General features: G+C 46.1%; 1 non-coding gene across 1 annotated transcript; it reads right to left on the bottom strand.

Moving 5' to 3' along the window:
• Positions 1-553: 553 nt before the first annotated feature.
• LOC114674970 (U6 spliceosomal RNA) lies at positions 554-656 on the bottom strand. Its single transcript, XR_003726062.1, has one exon. It is a non-coding gene; the product is annotated as a U6 spliceosomal RNA (small nuclear RNA).
• Positions 657-15736: the final 15080 nt, after the last annotated feature.

The raw sequence follows: 15736 nt of genomic DNA, 5'->3' as shown, positions 1-15736 counted from the left end.
TGGAAGTTTTAAAAATCTGCATGAAAAATAGCTTCTATATTCATTACACTGTGTGCAGAGTATAAAATGTATGTTTTATTAATTCCATGCAATTTACTGAGATATTTTTTGTAGCGAAAATCACAATTTCTTTTTTTTTTTTTTTTTTTGAGATGGAGTCTCGCTCTGTCGCCCAGGCTGGAGTGCAGTGGTGCAATCTCGGTTCACTGCAACTTCCACCTCCCAGATTCAGGCCATTCTCCTGCCTCAGCCTCCCAAGCAGCTGGGACTACAGGCTCCTGCCACCACACCCGGCTAATTTTTTTTTTTTTTTTTTTTTTTTTTTTGCATTTTTAGTAGAGACGGGGTTTCATTGTGTTAGGCAGGATGGTCTCGATCTCCCGACCTCATGATCCACCCACCTCGGCCTCCCAAAGTGTTGGGATTACAGGTGTGAGCCACCACACCTGGCCTGAAAATCACAATTTCAATGTTGGATGCCACCCATTTTTGCCTTGACTCACACTGTTTCTTTAGCACTCGTCAGTGGATAATTAAATGATCTGGGACTGTGCAAGGTATGGAATGTTTCATGAACCTGCTGGTCGTCCTTGCACAGCAGCCAGGCTAATCATCTCTGTGTCATTCCAATTTTAGAATCCAAGCTGCAAAAGCAATCACTGAGATTCTTCATGGCCTAATACTTTTTTATAAATTTTTATAAATTTATACATTTATAAAAACTGTCAGTTTTTATAAATGTTCTGTATGTGTTTTATGTGCTTGGAAAGGATGCACAATAAGCAATAAGTATATGGGGTGTGTGGCGGGTGGGGGGGCTTTTTTTTGTTTGTTTTATGAGATGGAGTCTTGCTCTGTTGCCCAGGCTGGAGTACAGTGACACAATCTCGGCTCGTTGCAACCTCCGCCTCCTGGGTTCAAGCAATTTTCCTGCCTCAGCCTCCCCAGTAGATGGACTACAGGCACATGCCACCATGCCTGGCTAATTTTTTGTATTTTTAGTAGATATGGGTTTCACTGTGTTAACCAGTATGGTCTTCATCTCCTGACCTTGTGATCCTCCCCCCTTGGCCTCCCAAAGTGCTGGGATTACAGGCATGAGCCACCGAGTCCGGCTTTTTTTTTTTTTTTTGAGACAGCGTCTCGCTCTGTCACCCAGGCTGGAATGCAATGGCATGATCTCGGCTCACTGCAACCTCTGCCTCCCAGGTTCAAGCAATTCTCCTGCCTCAGCCTCCCAAGTAGCTGGGATTACAGGTGTGAACCACCATGGCAGGCTGATTTTTGTATTTTTAGCAGAGATGGGGTTTCGCCATGTTGGCCAGGCTGGTCTCCAACTCCTGACCTCAGGTGATCCGCCCGCCTCAGCCTCCCACAGTGCTGGGATTATAGGTGTGAGCCACCACACCTGGCCTCTACCTCTCACTTTGAATCAGGAGACCCTGGACTTACTCCTAATTGGGCTTTGGATGTCCAACCCTGCCTGGGGCTGGGGGACACTGCTAACCTGGGAGGCAATTTATTTGGCCACACATCTGAGGTATGTTCTCCAGTTCACTTGATCACAACTAAACCTGATGTTGACATTGCCGTCTTCCTGACTCTGTGCCTCCTTTGGGATGGAACTTGGAAGAGAAGTTTCACACACTTATTACAAGAAGTTGGAAGTCCTCAACACTTAAAATAAGAAAGGTAATGAAATGCACGTGTGCTGGGAGGTGCCACTCACACAGGCCTACTTTGTACTCCTGCATCAGCCGCACCTTCATTCCCGGCACCCCCACCCTCCAGAGTCTCCACCAGCGTCAGCCAGTGAGGCCTCCCCCATCCCCCACTCCCGACTCAAGTCTCCCCGGTCCACACCTTCTTCATGCGGCCAGGATTTGGAGCTTGGGTAGTGGAGACTACATATTCTTTTCCAGCATATGAAGAACGTTTCTAAAAATTGACTCTATTTTTAGGCTGTAAAGAAATCTCAGTAAGTTTCATGGAACTGATATCATACATACCATATTCTCTAAACATTATGTAATGAACTCAGAAGGTTTTTTTTTCTTTTAACAGAGCTTTAGAAAAAAGACCACAATTCTAATAATATACAAGATAACATAGAAATAAAAATAGAAATGATTCCTTTGCATCTACTTTCTTGCCATTGTTCTGAGTTTCTGGGAGGCAGGGGAGTGGAGAAGATGATGTGCTGAGGTCCTGTCTAGCGCTTAAAATGTTTGACTCTTGGTCAGGCACAGTGGCTCATGCCTGTAATCCCAACATTGGGAGGCTAAGGTGGGAGGATCGCTTGAAGCCAGGAGTTTGAGTCCAGCCTGGGCAACATTTCCAGACCTCATCTCCACAAAAAATACAAAAATTAGCTGGGCATGATGGCACCTGCCTGTAGTGCTGACTACTCAGGAGGTCAAGGCAGGAGGATTGCTTGAGTCCAGGGGGTCAAGGCTGCAGTGAGTCATGATCACACCACTGTGCTCCAGCCTGGGCAACAGAGTGAGACCCTGTCTCAAAAAACAAAACAAAACAAAACAAAAAAAATACTTGACTCTCTTATTTAAATCCTTAAATCATTCGCTTGGAGGATCTGTTCTTTGACGGCGCTGAGAGCTGTCCCCTCCCGCGTGCGTCTCCCCACGTTTCTCCTGCCGTCTCAGCAGAGCCCTCCTCCCACGTCGCCCCATTACCGCAGCCCACGCGGGGCCGTCAGCTTTGTCAACTTTCGTCTGGCTAATTTCACTGGAGGCGCCTCTTTATTTGGAATTTTTATAAACTTGTTTTGTTCATAGCTTCCGACTCACCATGTATTCCATCCTCCCCCACAGGCCAAATGGAAATGGAGCCTTTTATGAAGTTTCCCTCTTTTTAAGCTGGAAAGTTGGCAGCGACGTGGTTTCGAAGTGAGTCGGAAAGTCTGGTTTGGGCTGGCAGCATCACCCCGAAGATGAGGGCCGTTTACAAGTTTGTTTATAAAAAGTGGGGGAGCTGGGGCTGTGTTCTCTTGGCGCTGTGCTGGGATTCTGACCACTCGAAGATGAAGCCTCGTCCCAGCAGTGCTTGCTAGTGCCTCCTTCAGGGACCAACCCTATCAAGTGGGAAGGCATGAAGTGCAAGAAATCAGCATTCCCAGAGGCAGGTCAGCTTTCATTCTGTCATATTCGGTTTCCTTAACTTCCCTCCTAACAGGCTACCTCGGAAGCAAATGTTTCCCAGCACTGTCCCCTTCTAGAAAGACCTTGTACGAGAACCTTATCTTTGCACGGAGTGTGGAGACCGCTGTTAGGGCAGACGGGATGGATTTGACCAACACCCAGGTCACAAACCAGTGATGACGGAGAGACGAATTCCGTGAGTTAGCCAGGGCGCAGTGGGACAGAGGGAGCCTGGCTCCTTACTTACAACAGCTTCTTGGAGCAAGGAATCTTGGACAAAAAAATAAAAGCACTAGGTCGGCTCAAGGCTATTTGTTCGACTCTCCATCTAACTCTGTTCTGGGTTCCAGAGACACCAACGTACACAAGACTCACTCCGTATGTCCCAGGAGTCCATGGTCTACCCAGGAAGGCCGAGAGGGGAAGGAAGACCTGTTCTGGGAGGCTGAATCACTGAGCTGTGGGCAGGCACCTGAGGAGAGCAAAGCCAGGGCAGACCCCAGGGAGGGGAACTGAGCTGAGCCTGGCAAGACGAACCCCAGCTTGCCCTCCTCCATGGAGAGTGGTGAGGAGGCCCACAAAGGGCCTAGAAATGTTCATCGTGGAGCTTGGGAGAGAGGGAGAGAGGGGCCACTCAAACTGTGTATGCCGGTATCACCATTATAATTGCCTACACTTTACAAAAAGGCAAAGCTGTACAAAACTGTCACTTTCTGAAAAGGAGACAGAATTCTGTGGTGGGGATTCCACCCAAGTACGGTCAGGCTCAGCTGCTGGTGGGAAGCCTCTCCAAAATGAGTTTAAGGCCACAGGCCTTGGATGCTGGGCAGAGAGCAGAGCCTGCTGGGCACTCCGGTGCCACAGGATACAGGAAGATTCTCCCCCGACAGCCCCTTCCATGAACACCCTGGTACCTGCCCTGCATGGTCCTGCTTCTGGGAACTTTTTTTTTTTTTGAGATGGAGTCCCACTCTTGTCGCCCAGGCAGTGGCACTGTCTCGGCTCGCTGCAACCTCTGCCTCCTGGGTTCAAGCATTTCTCCTGCCTCAGCCTCCCAAGTAGCTGGGATTAGAGGTGCCCCCATCACACTCATGTGTCTCTGTGTTGTCATTTAACATCAGTGCAAGGCCTCTGATCAGCTATATTGAAATAATAATATTACATATAATAATATTGAAATAGTTATCATGGGAATATAGAAAATCACTTGTCTTCTTAATCAAAGGTTTAAAGTGCTTTTGGAATTGTTTTGATAAGTGTTCTTTTCACCGGTTTCAGAGTCTTGTAGAGAACAGATCTACAGCAACCCTGGGGCTCCTCAAGGAGGGCAGCGGTGGGTATTTTGGGAGGGGCCTCATGGTGGCCCCACAGGCCCATCAGATCTCTGATTAGCGCATTTGGAGAAGGGGTGGGCATTCTCCGCGGAGAGCCCCATGCTTTTGGGGAGCTTTGTGATGAATAGTGGCCAATTATTCACACCATGATAAAAAAATATCAGTTACGATAGAAAGCAAGCTCTTCTCGTGATCACGACTCGGAGCGAGGTGGTGCTCTGATTCTCTTCCCTTTGTTACCGGAAAAGGGTCCTAATCCAGACCGCAAGAGAAGGTTCTTGGATAGCGCATGAAAAAGAATTCGGGGTGAGTCCATACAGTAAAGTGAAAGCAAGTTTATTTGGAAAGTAAAGGAATAAAGAACGGCTACTCGTGGACTGCTCAGCTACTTGTACTTACTGTTATTTCTTGATTATATGCTAAAAAAGGGGTGGGTTATTCATGAGTTTTCCGGGAAAGAGGTGGGCATTTCCTGGGACTGAGAGTTCCTCCCCTTTTTAGACCATATAGAGTAACTTCCTAACATTGCCATGGCATTTGTAAACTGTCATGGCGCTGGTGGGAGGGCCTCTTAGCATGCTAATGCACAAAAATTAGTGTATAATGAGCCATGAGGATGACCAGAAATCACTTTCGTCGCCATCTTGGTTTAGGTGGGATTCGGCTGGCTTCTTTACTGCATGCTATTTTATCAGGAAGGTCTTTGTAACCTGTATCTTGTGCCAACCTCCTATCTCATCTTGTAACTAAGGATGCCTTAACCTCCCGGGAATGCAGCCCAGTAGGTCTCAGCCTTATTTTACCTAGCTCCTGTTCAAGATGTAGTTGCTCTAGTTCGAATGCCTCTGACACCTTGAATTCCTTTTCGGGTCTGAAATGGACACTGTGAGCTGGCAAGAGGGGAACTGGGTAACTACTTACTGATTGAGTTTCAAAGGAGAGCTCTTAACTTCATGAGAAACGTATCCTAATCTCCCATGTTAATAAGATGGTTCCAAGAATGATTATACTCCTTGATTGTTGATTAATAGATTGACACAGACCAGAATGAGGTCTCTGGGGACACAGTGCAGGGCTCAGACGTCTAAGGTCCCTTCACCCCTCTGAGAATGTAGTATTGCAGAAGTGTGTTCTGTTAATCAGGGTGGAACAAGGGCGCAAGTAACCCCCTGAAGCTCAGAGGGCAAACACAAAAAGTGACTCCCTTGACTCCAGAGGCCAGGTGGCTCTCCAGCAGCAACTCAGGGATCCAGTCTGCTTCCCTCTCACAGATCTGCCATCTGGAAGTTCTTTGCTAACAGCCCCTGATGAGAGAGCAGGAGTGTGAAGAGCTCACACCTGCTCTAACATGCTGAACTGACAGCAGCCATCACTTCCACTCACATCCATGGGCAAGAACTCAGTCACATGATCCCACCCTAGCCCAAGGGCTGCTGGGAAATGGAGTCTTCTTGTGCACCCAGGAAGAAGAAATGGTGTAGTAAACGGGAAACAATCCCCAGGTCCCATGTAAGTAGAAAGCAATTGTCTTCATTGTGTTTAATTGTACTAAGGCCTATCAGGAGATTCACAAAGCTTCATAAAACCAACTTTTTCTTTTTCTTTTCTTTTTTTTTTTTTTTTGAGACACGGTCGTACTCTGTCGCCCAAGCTGGAGTACAGTGGTGCAATCATGGATCACTGCAGCCTCAACCTCCCAGGTTCAGGTGATCCTCCCACCTTAGCCTCCCAGTAGCTGGGACTACTATGAGTGTGCACCATGGTGCCTGGCTAATTTTTGTATTTTTTGTAGTGATAGGAGTCTCGCTGTGTTTCCCAGGCTGGTCTTGAACTCCTGGGCTCATGCAATCTACCAGCCTCAGCCTCCCAGAGTCCTGGGATTACAGGTGTGGGCCACTGCACCTAGCATCAACCCTCTTTGTGTAAGACAAGTAACTTTGCTCAAGATGAATCCTTAGTGGACAAAAATTTCCGTCTTGTCAGTTCTCTGCTTATACAGTTGCTTATTTCTAAGTCTGACTCAAACAAGAGGTTTGGTCCCCCACAAGTAGAAACTAATGGGAGTGTTGTCATTGGAACATCTGCACATGAAAATGTCTTGGTGGTGAAGGGATGGAAAACGTGTGCTGCCAAGGAGTTCCCAGCACCTGAAAGCAGCAGAATGTGTGCAGCAATTAATTGTCCTATAAAGGTTGGAAATTATATAAAGCAAAAAAATTAAAGTTTAAAAAATTTTAATAATTATTTTAAATGCCTGAACAAGTCCCCAGAATAAAAATTTATGGTTGTCTTAAGACACACCCTTGCAGTAGCAGCATTTGTTCCTTGGAGAGATTCAACCTGGTCCCAGAGAGTGGCCTGCTTCTCTGTGCTGTGATGCCAACCAGAGGTGACGCTATGGAGAACAAATGATAAAAACTGGTGCAGGGTGCGGCGGCTCACGCTTGTAATCCCAGCACTTTGGGAGGCCGAGGTGGGTGGATCGCCTGAGGTCAGGGGTTCAAGACCAGCCTGGCCAACATAGTGAAACCCTGTCTCTACTAAAAATACAAAAATTAGCCGGGCGAGATGGCAGGTGCCTATAATCCTCCTGAGGCAGGAGAATCACTTGAACCCAGGAGGCGGAGGTTTTGGTGAGCCGAGGTTGCACCACTGTACTCCAGCCTGGGCAACAAGAGAGAGACTCTGTCTCAAAACAAAAACAAAAACAAAACCGGGTTGGCATGATAAACAGAGTCCACACGGGCCTTCAAGAGAGATCTGAGTGTAAGATGAGTATATTCTTTTAAAATGATTCAGGAGGAAGAGTGGTGAGAATAGTATATTTTGGTCTGCCCAATCATTTGAATTACGTTACAGAGTTGGCACATTTATGAGACCACGAACTCATTGTTTTATCTCCAAGCATAGTTTATGGAGGATATATATATATATATATATATATATTTTTTTTTTTTTTTTTTTTTTTGAGATGGAGTCTTGCTCAGTCGCCCAGGCTGGAGTGCAGTGGCACTATCTCAGCTCACTGCAACCGCCGTCTCCCGTGTTCAAGCTATTCTCCTGCCTCAGCCTCCAGAGTAGCTGGGATTACAGGTGCCCACAACCACACCTGGCTGATTTTTGTATTTTTAGTAGAGACAGGGTTTCACCATGTTGGCCAGGCTGGTCTCGAATTCCTGACCTCAAGTGATCCTCCTGCCTCTGCCTCCCAAAGTGCTGGGATTACAGGCATGAGCCACTGTGCCTGACGTGAAAGCAACTTTTAAGCAAGGAAATATTGGAAACACACACAATCCTCTGATCTCTGCTTACACCCTGGAGAGGTGAGTTTAGGGCAGGTGTAGTGGGTTTGGGAGCCTCAGAGGGCGAGACCGGTCCTACCCATGGCCAGATATTCACAGGAAAGGGAGCAGTCTGTGATGCAGGACCTTCCTGGTTAAGTACATGGCCTTGTTTTATCTCTTCTTTCTGAGACAATCAGGACATTATGCCAAGTGATTAAAATTTATTTGCATAGGAACATTATATAACCTGTGAATATCACCAGGAGAATGAAGGGGCAGTGGTCTGTTTGGGTTGAGAAACTGAGACTCTTTGGTGTGATGGAACAAATACACTGTTCTGGGAGAAGAAGAAAACTCAGATCTTTTGCTGGCCCTAATGTTGAGCTGCTGAGTGACCTTGGGCAAGTTACTTCATCTCTCCAGGCCTCCGTCTCCTTGTTTTTGGAGTGTTGAGGTTACATTATTACATCACTTTGTAGAGCCTTCTCATTTGGGACTTTGTAATCCACAAGGGAAACTGTCTGCAAGCCCTTAATCTTGATTGAAATATGGTCAAAAATAGATCTGGAAGTAATTTTAAAAAGCAATTTAAAATGTTAAATATGATGTATTAGACTTCCTGAAAAATATGACCAACAACTTTATGTTCTCAGCTTTTTACCAAACTCTTTGAACACTATTTGTTTTTATAAGAGAGAAGTCTTATAATAAATGAGCAGAGCATCTGAAGACTAATTACACCTCTAGAATTACCTGGAGATGACAACTGCAATTGCTCTGGTAACGAAGGATCCTCTCTGCTCTTCTGCCCTAAATGATAACTCCATCTCAGTTCCTCATGGTGTTTAACAAAAGTCCTTACCACCTTCAAGGGCTTCTCTCACCAGACCTGGCATTTTCTCTGTCTGAAAAGAAGCCAGCAAATTGTGTTACAAACTCCTGCAATGGTACTTCTTAGAGAAAGCAACATGAGGTAGCCCAGTCTCACTTGGTGAAACTTGCAGCGTAGAAGATCCTGGCCAGCGGGAGACATGGAACTTGTCACAAGTTGGGCAGGATTTATCAATATCCTATAGCTGGGTGGGATTCATCAATATCCTGGAGCTGGGGGGATTCATCAATATCCTGGAGCTAGGGGGATTCATCAATATCCTGTAGCTGGGGGGATTCATCAATATCCTGTAGCTGGCTGGGATTCATCAATATCCTGTAGCTGGGGGGATTCATCAATATCCTGGAGCTGGGGGGATTCATCAATATCCTATAGCTGGGTGGGATTCATCAATATCCTGGAGCTGGGGGGATTCATCAATATCCTGGAGCTGGGGGGATTCATCAATATCCTGGAGCTGGGGGGATTCATCAATATCCTGGAGCTGGGGGGATTCATCAATATCCTGGAGCTGGGGGGATTCATCAATATCCTGGAGCTGGGGGGATTCATCAGTCTCCTGTAGGTGGGTGGGGTTCATCAATATCCTGTAGGTGGGCGGGATTCATCAATATCCTGTAGGTGGGCGGGATTCATCAATATCCTGTAGGTGGGCGGGATTCATCAATATCCTGTAGGTGGGCGGGATTCATCAATATCCTGTAGGTGGGCGGGATTCATCAATATCCTGTAGGTGGGCGGGATTCGTCAATATCCTGTAGGTGGGCGGGATTCGTCAATATCCTGTAGGTGGGCGGGATTCGTCAATATCCTGTAGGTGGGTGGGATTCATCAATATTTTATAGCTGGCTGGGATTCGTCAATATTTTATAGCTGGCTGGGATTCGTCAGTATCCTGTAGCTGGCTGGGATTCGTCAATATTTTATAGCTGGCTGGGATTCGTCAATATTTTATAGCTGGCTGGGATTCGTCAGTATCCTGTAGCTGGCTGGGATTCGTCAATATTTTATAGCTGGCTGGGATTCGTCAATATTTTATAGCTGGCTGGGATTTGTCAGTATCCTATAGCTTGCTGGGATTCATCAATATCCTGCAGCTGGCCAGAGGAAAACCTCAAGGTTTTTGGGTTGGCTGCTTCCAAAATGTAGGCCCTCGAGTAAAGAACCTAATTTTATATGAAAGAGACAACTGCTGCTGACCAGGTGGCTGCTGAATAGATATGTCTGATCCATGCAGCTCAGTTGAAAAACAAGTTAAATGGAGTAAAAAAAATCTCTTTGGGAGCGAGAACAACGTAGGCTGTGTTGGGGCCCTAAGCGGAATTTCACTCAGCGGGAGCAACCGTTTCATCAGAGAAAGGATTATGGAGCTCTTGAGAGAGGTTTCCAAGAAACAGAAAAATGGTCCCAATTCAAGTTCGGTAAAGAATGAGGTGTCTGTTGGCCGCTGAAACACCGAGCCCAAGAGAAGCCGAAAAGTGAGGGAGGAGGTGAATGTGCTGTGAGAGGCGGATTCATGGGAGGAGAAAATAAAGCGGTGTCATTGACACCAAAGGACGCAGGGACAGAAGGAACATCACGGTGGGAGGGCAGAGTGGAGATTTGTGGAGGTGGGAGGGTCCCCAGCTCGCCCTTCTTGGTCAAGTTTAAATGAAGGCCAAGTTCTTTCCATTCAAACTCTTGAGTGTGGATACAATGCCACAGTGAGCAACGCCCGGAGTTCTGACTTCTGCTCCGTTTAAGTTCAAAAAGAACCTAAACGATGTCGTTGGGAAACTTAGGAGTCAAGAAACAATGCTTTAAAATGCACGGAAGTAGAAATAAGAACCTAGAGTCACGCAGACATCTTTCATTTCCACAGCCCAGAAATCTTTCCTTTCTACAGCCCTATAAACTGTTGAGGGAGCCCCTTCTTGGACAACAAACACGATGTAATAGGATCCTTTCAAGCTCATAATTACCTCAGACATCCTTCTTTAGTCGGGAGAAGACTTGGGATTCGGTTCTCCATCACAACTCCGTGTTTGAAAACATTCCAGTAATTTGTGAATGCAATAATCGAGGAGATTTTCATGCTGTGCTTCACCACTCTCATTACACAGAACATTGAGCTCTTGTGTTGAATATTTTAAAGGACTGTGCTTTTTTTCGTTTTGCTGTTTCACTTTTTTCATTCTGAAAGTAGCACATGCTCATTGTAAAACAACCACCCCCTACAAAAAGCACTGAAGTGCCCAATTTAAAAGGCTATTGTCACCTGTCCCACCCCAATCCACTATCAGGGTTCAGTGTGGACCCTTCCAGACCACTTCTTTGCATATATAAACCACATAAACACGGAGCTCTTTTTCCCCTAAGCTTTGAGATACAAAGTTAAAACCAACATTTATGCATGCCTTTGTGTTGAGCCATATTTGATACCTAAGTCCTTGTTTGATCCGTGATCTAAACCAGAAAGCTTCTCCTCTGGGAAAACCACCCCACTGAATGCCACATGCGGGAATCAGAGCTCTGTTCTTACCTCCTTCCAATCCCACAGCTGTTGAAATGATCATAGTTGGAATCATATCATCAGTCATGGAAGGGAACATAGATGGTGTTGGGCTCAGGAAACCCCGATACCCTGAAATATGGCACATGGGCATGCGGAATGCTTTGAATTAAAGAAAAATGGAAAAGCCTCAGAAATAAGCCTCAGAGGCTGGGCACCATGGCTCACACCTGTAATCCCAGCACTTTGGGAGGCCAAGGCGGGCGGATCACCTGAGGTCAGGAGTTTGTGACCAGCCTGGCCAACATAGTGAAACCCCGTCTCTACTAACAATACAAGAAATGAGCCAGGCATGGTGGCGCGAGCCTGCAGTCCCAGATACTCGGGAAGCTGAGGCACGAGAATCATTTGAACCTGGGAGGCAGAAATTACAGTGAGCCGAGATCGCGCCACTACACTCCAGCCTAAGTGACAGAGCAAGACTGTTTCAAACAAACAAACAAATAGAATTGGTAGGGTTTGAATAATCATCAGAAAGGGTGCAGAAGCAAGAAAGAGCATAGTGTATAATATATTCACAGACAAGGATGGGTCGAGATTTACGGGAGTGGATTGTTTAAGTCAAGGAGAGAAATGAACCTGAGTGGACAGAGGGAGGCAGGTGATGGAAGCCCCAAAAAGTCAGGCAGAATGTGGATGCTTTGTGATATGGGAAATGGCCACAGAATATCCTCAAGCAGATATTTAGGAGGTGTTAGTGTATCCGTGCAGAGGAGGAAGGATCACCTTCTGACTTATGGATACGCATGCCGAAGTGAGCAATACGTACACCTCACATTTCTGTGGGTTCTTTTTTTTTTTTTTTTTTTGAGAGGGAGTCTCGCTCTGTCACCCAGGCTGGAGTGCAATGTTGTGATCTCGGCTCACTGCAACCTCTGCCTCCTGAGTTCAAGCGATTCTCCTACCTCAGACTCCTAAGTAGCTGGGATTACAAGCATGTGCCACCATACCAGGCTAATTTTTTTTTTTTTTTTTTTGAGATGGAGTCTAGCTCTGTTGCTAGGCTAGAGTGCAGTGGCATGATCTCAGTGCACTGCAACCTCCGCCTCCCAGGTTCAACCAATTCTCTTGCCTCAGCCTCCTGAGTAGCTGGGATTACAGGCACGCACTGCCATGCCCAGCTAATTGTTGTGTTTTTAGTAGAGATGAAGTTTCACCATGTTGTCCAGGATGGTCTCGAACTCTTGACCTCAAGTGATCTGCCCGCCTCAGCCTCCCAAAGTGCTGGGATTATAGGCCTGAGCCACGGCGCCCAGGCTTGTGGGTTCTTAAGTATCCTCTAAGTTTCATTTGGTGATTAACTAAGGAAGGAGCAGATGTGAGGGAGAAAGTCGAGGGTTTGGTTTTGTTCTTTTAATTTTTTTCTCAGTCTCCCAAGTAACTGGGATTGCAGGCACACACCACTGTGCCCAGCATTTATTTCTTTTTTTTTTCAAGATGGGGTTTTGCTTTGTTGCCCAGGCTCCTGGCCTCAAGCAATTCTCCTGCCTTGACCTCCCAAAGTGCTGGAATTATAGGCATGAACCACCATACCTGGCCAAGGGTTTGGTTTTGGACATGATACATTTGAGGTGCCTGTAAGATATCTAAGTGAGGCTGGGCGTGGTGGCTCACACCTGTAATCCCAGCACTTTGGGAGGCCGAGGCAGGCAGATTGCCTGAGCTCAGGAGTTCCAGACCAGCCTGGGCAACATGGAGAAACCCTGTCTCTACTAAAAATACAAAATTAGCCAGGCGTAGTGGCGCATACCTGTAATCCCAGCTACTAGGGAGGCTGAGGCAGGTGAATTGCTTGAACCCAGGAGTCTGAGGTTGTGGTGAGCTGAGATGGTAAAATTGCACTCCAGCCTGGGCAACAAGAGTGAAACTTAGTCTTTATATATATATACACACACACTAATAATTTATATATATATATACACTAATATATATACTAATATATTTATTTCTATATATATACTATATATATACACACATACATGTATCTGAGAGAAGAAAACAAGTGAGTGATTGGTTATACAAGTCTAAAGAACAGAAAGAGGTCAAGGCAGGAGAGAACAGAGTACAGAGAGTATTTAAATGGAAGTTAGTGAGTCAAGGAACCGTCTCAGTTTGCCCTGTTCCATCTACAATGGTTAGCAGCAGAGTGGAACCAGAAAATAATGTCTGTCCCCTTGACCAAAATCCATCTCTTAATATCCGAATCCATGTCTCTAAATGTAGCTAAGTCCCAGGGCCACAATGCTACCTCTCAATTTTCTTTTTCACTTGTTTGTCTTGCTGAAATGTTTATCTCAATGATAATGAAAATTCTATGTATCAAAATGTGTAGGATACATCTAAAGTCATGTTTAGAGGAAACTACAACTTGGAATGCTTATATTAGAAAAGAGGCCGGGTGCGGTGGCTGACACCTGTAATCCCAGCACTCTGGGGTGCCAAGGCAGGTGGATCGCTTGAGACCAGGAGTTCAAGACCAGCTTGGCCAAATGGTGAAACTTTGTCTCTATTAAAAATACAAAAATTAGCCAAGCGTGGTGGTGTGCACCTGTAATCCCAGCTACTCAGGAAGCTGAGGCGGGAGAATTGTTTGAATCTGGGAGGCAGAGTTGCAGCGAGCCAAGATCACGTCACTGCACTCGAGCTTGGGTGACAGTGAGACTCTGTCTCAAAAAAAAAGAAAAAAAGAACAGAAAAGAGGACGTCAGCTAGGCACAGTGGCTCACATCTGTAATCCCAGCACTTTGGGAAGCCTAGGAGGGAGGATTGCTTGACAAAACCGTCTCTACTAAAAATACAAAAAATTATCTGAGCACAGTGGCTCGTGCCTATAGTCCCAGCTACTCGGGAGGCTGAGATGGGAGGATCACCTGAACCTGGGAGGTCAAGGCTGCAATGAGCTGAGATCACACCACTACACTCCAGCACAGGCAACAGAGTGAAACCCTGTCTCAAAAAAAAAAAAAAAAAAAAAAAAGAGGAAGGGCCGGAAAGTCAACAACCTAAGCTTTCATCTTAAGAAATTAGTAAGCAAACAGCAAATTAAACCCAAAGAGAGCTGAAGGAGAAAAGAATACAAATAAAAGCAGAAATTAATGAAGTAGAAAACAAGCATAAAATAGAGAGGATGAACACGTTATCTGTACTATTATTATTTCTGGTTCTTTTTTGGTTTGTTTTTTTGAGACAGAATCTCACTCTGCTGCCCAGGCTGGAGTGCAGTGGTGCCATCTTGTCTCACTGCAACCTCCACTTCCCAGGTTCAAGTGATTCTCGTGCCTCAGTCTCCCAAGCAGCTGGGACTACAGGCACCTGCCACCATACCGGGCTAATTTTTGTATCCTTAGTAGGGATGGGTTTCACCATATTGGCCAGGCTGGTCTTGAACTCCTGACCTCAGGTGATCCGCCCACCTCGGCCTCCCAAAGGGCTGGGATTACAGGCGTGAGCCACCGCACCCGGCCTGTTTCTCGTTCTTTGAAGAGACATTAATGATAAACCCCTGGCAAGACTGATCAAGAAAAAGGAGACAAAGCGTTAAATACATTTCACTCCTAAATAATCAATATTAGGAGTTTGCTAGGGCTGCCATAACAAAGTACCCCAGGCTGAGTGGCTTAAACAACGGAAATTTATTTCACTTTTTTTTCACTTTTTCTTTTCTTTTCTTTTGGGGTTTCAACATGTGACCCAGGCTGGTCTCGAACTCCTGAGATCAAGTGATCTGCCCACCTCAGCCTCCCAAAGTGCTGAGGCATGAGCCATCGCACCCGACCAGAAATTTATTTCTCATAGTCCTGGAAGCTGGAAGTCTGAGATCAAGATGTGGACAGGTGTATTAGTCTGTTCTCACACTATTAAGACATACCTGAGACTGGGTAATTTATTAAGAAAAGAGGATTAATCAGCTCACAGTTCTGCAGACTGTACAGGCTTCTGGGGAGGCCTGGGGAAACGTACAATCATGCAGAAGGCGAAGCGGAAGCAGGCACAATCTTCACGTGGTCAGAGCAGGAGCACAAGAGAGCAAAGGGGGAAGTGCTAGACACTTTCAAACAGCCAGCTCTCCCGAGAACTCTGTTCAGAGAACAGCAAGGAGGACGTCCGCCCCCACGATCCAGTCACCTCCCAGCAGGCTCCGCCTCCAACACTGGGAATTACAATTCGACGTGAGATTTGGGTGGGGACCCATAGGCAAGCTCTATCAGCAGGGTTGGTTTCTCCTGAGGCCTCTCTCCTTGGCTTGTAGATGCCATCTTCTCCGTGTGTCCTCACGGGGTCTTCCCTCTGTGTTTGCCTGTGTCCCAATTTCCCCTTCTTATAAAGGTACTTTAATTCCCTCTTTGAAGATCCAATTACAGGCAGGTATTGAAGGTTAGCACTTCTTTGTATGAATTTTGCGGCGACACAACTCGGCCCATTGTATAAACAACCGTGCAGCTCTTATAGACATTTAAAAGGTTAGAAATTTGTGCCAAAATTAAAATTAAGAGGAAGTGGACAATTTCCTTGGAAAA

The sequence above is a fragment of the Macaca mulatta genome, chromosome 1, assembly GCF_049350105.2.
Source record: "Macaca mulatta isolate MMU2019108-1 chromosome 1, T2T-MMU8v2.0, whole genome shotgun sequence".
In the NCBI taxonomy this organism is placed as follows: domain Eukaryota; kingdom Metazoa; phylum Chordata; class Mammalia; order Primates; family Cercopithecidae; genus Macaca; species Macaca mulatta.
The sequence above is the reverse complement of the archived record's forward strand: the minus strand, read 5'-3'. Positions and strand labels throughout refer to the sequence as shown.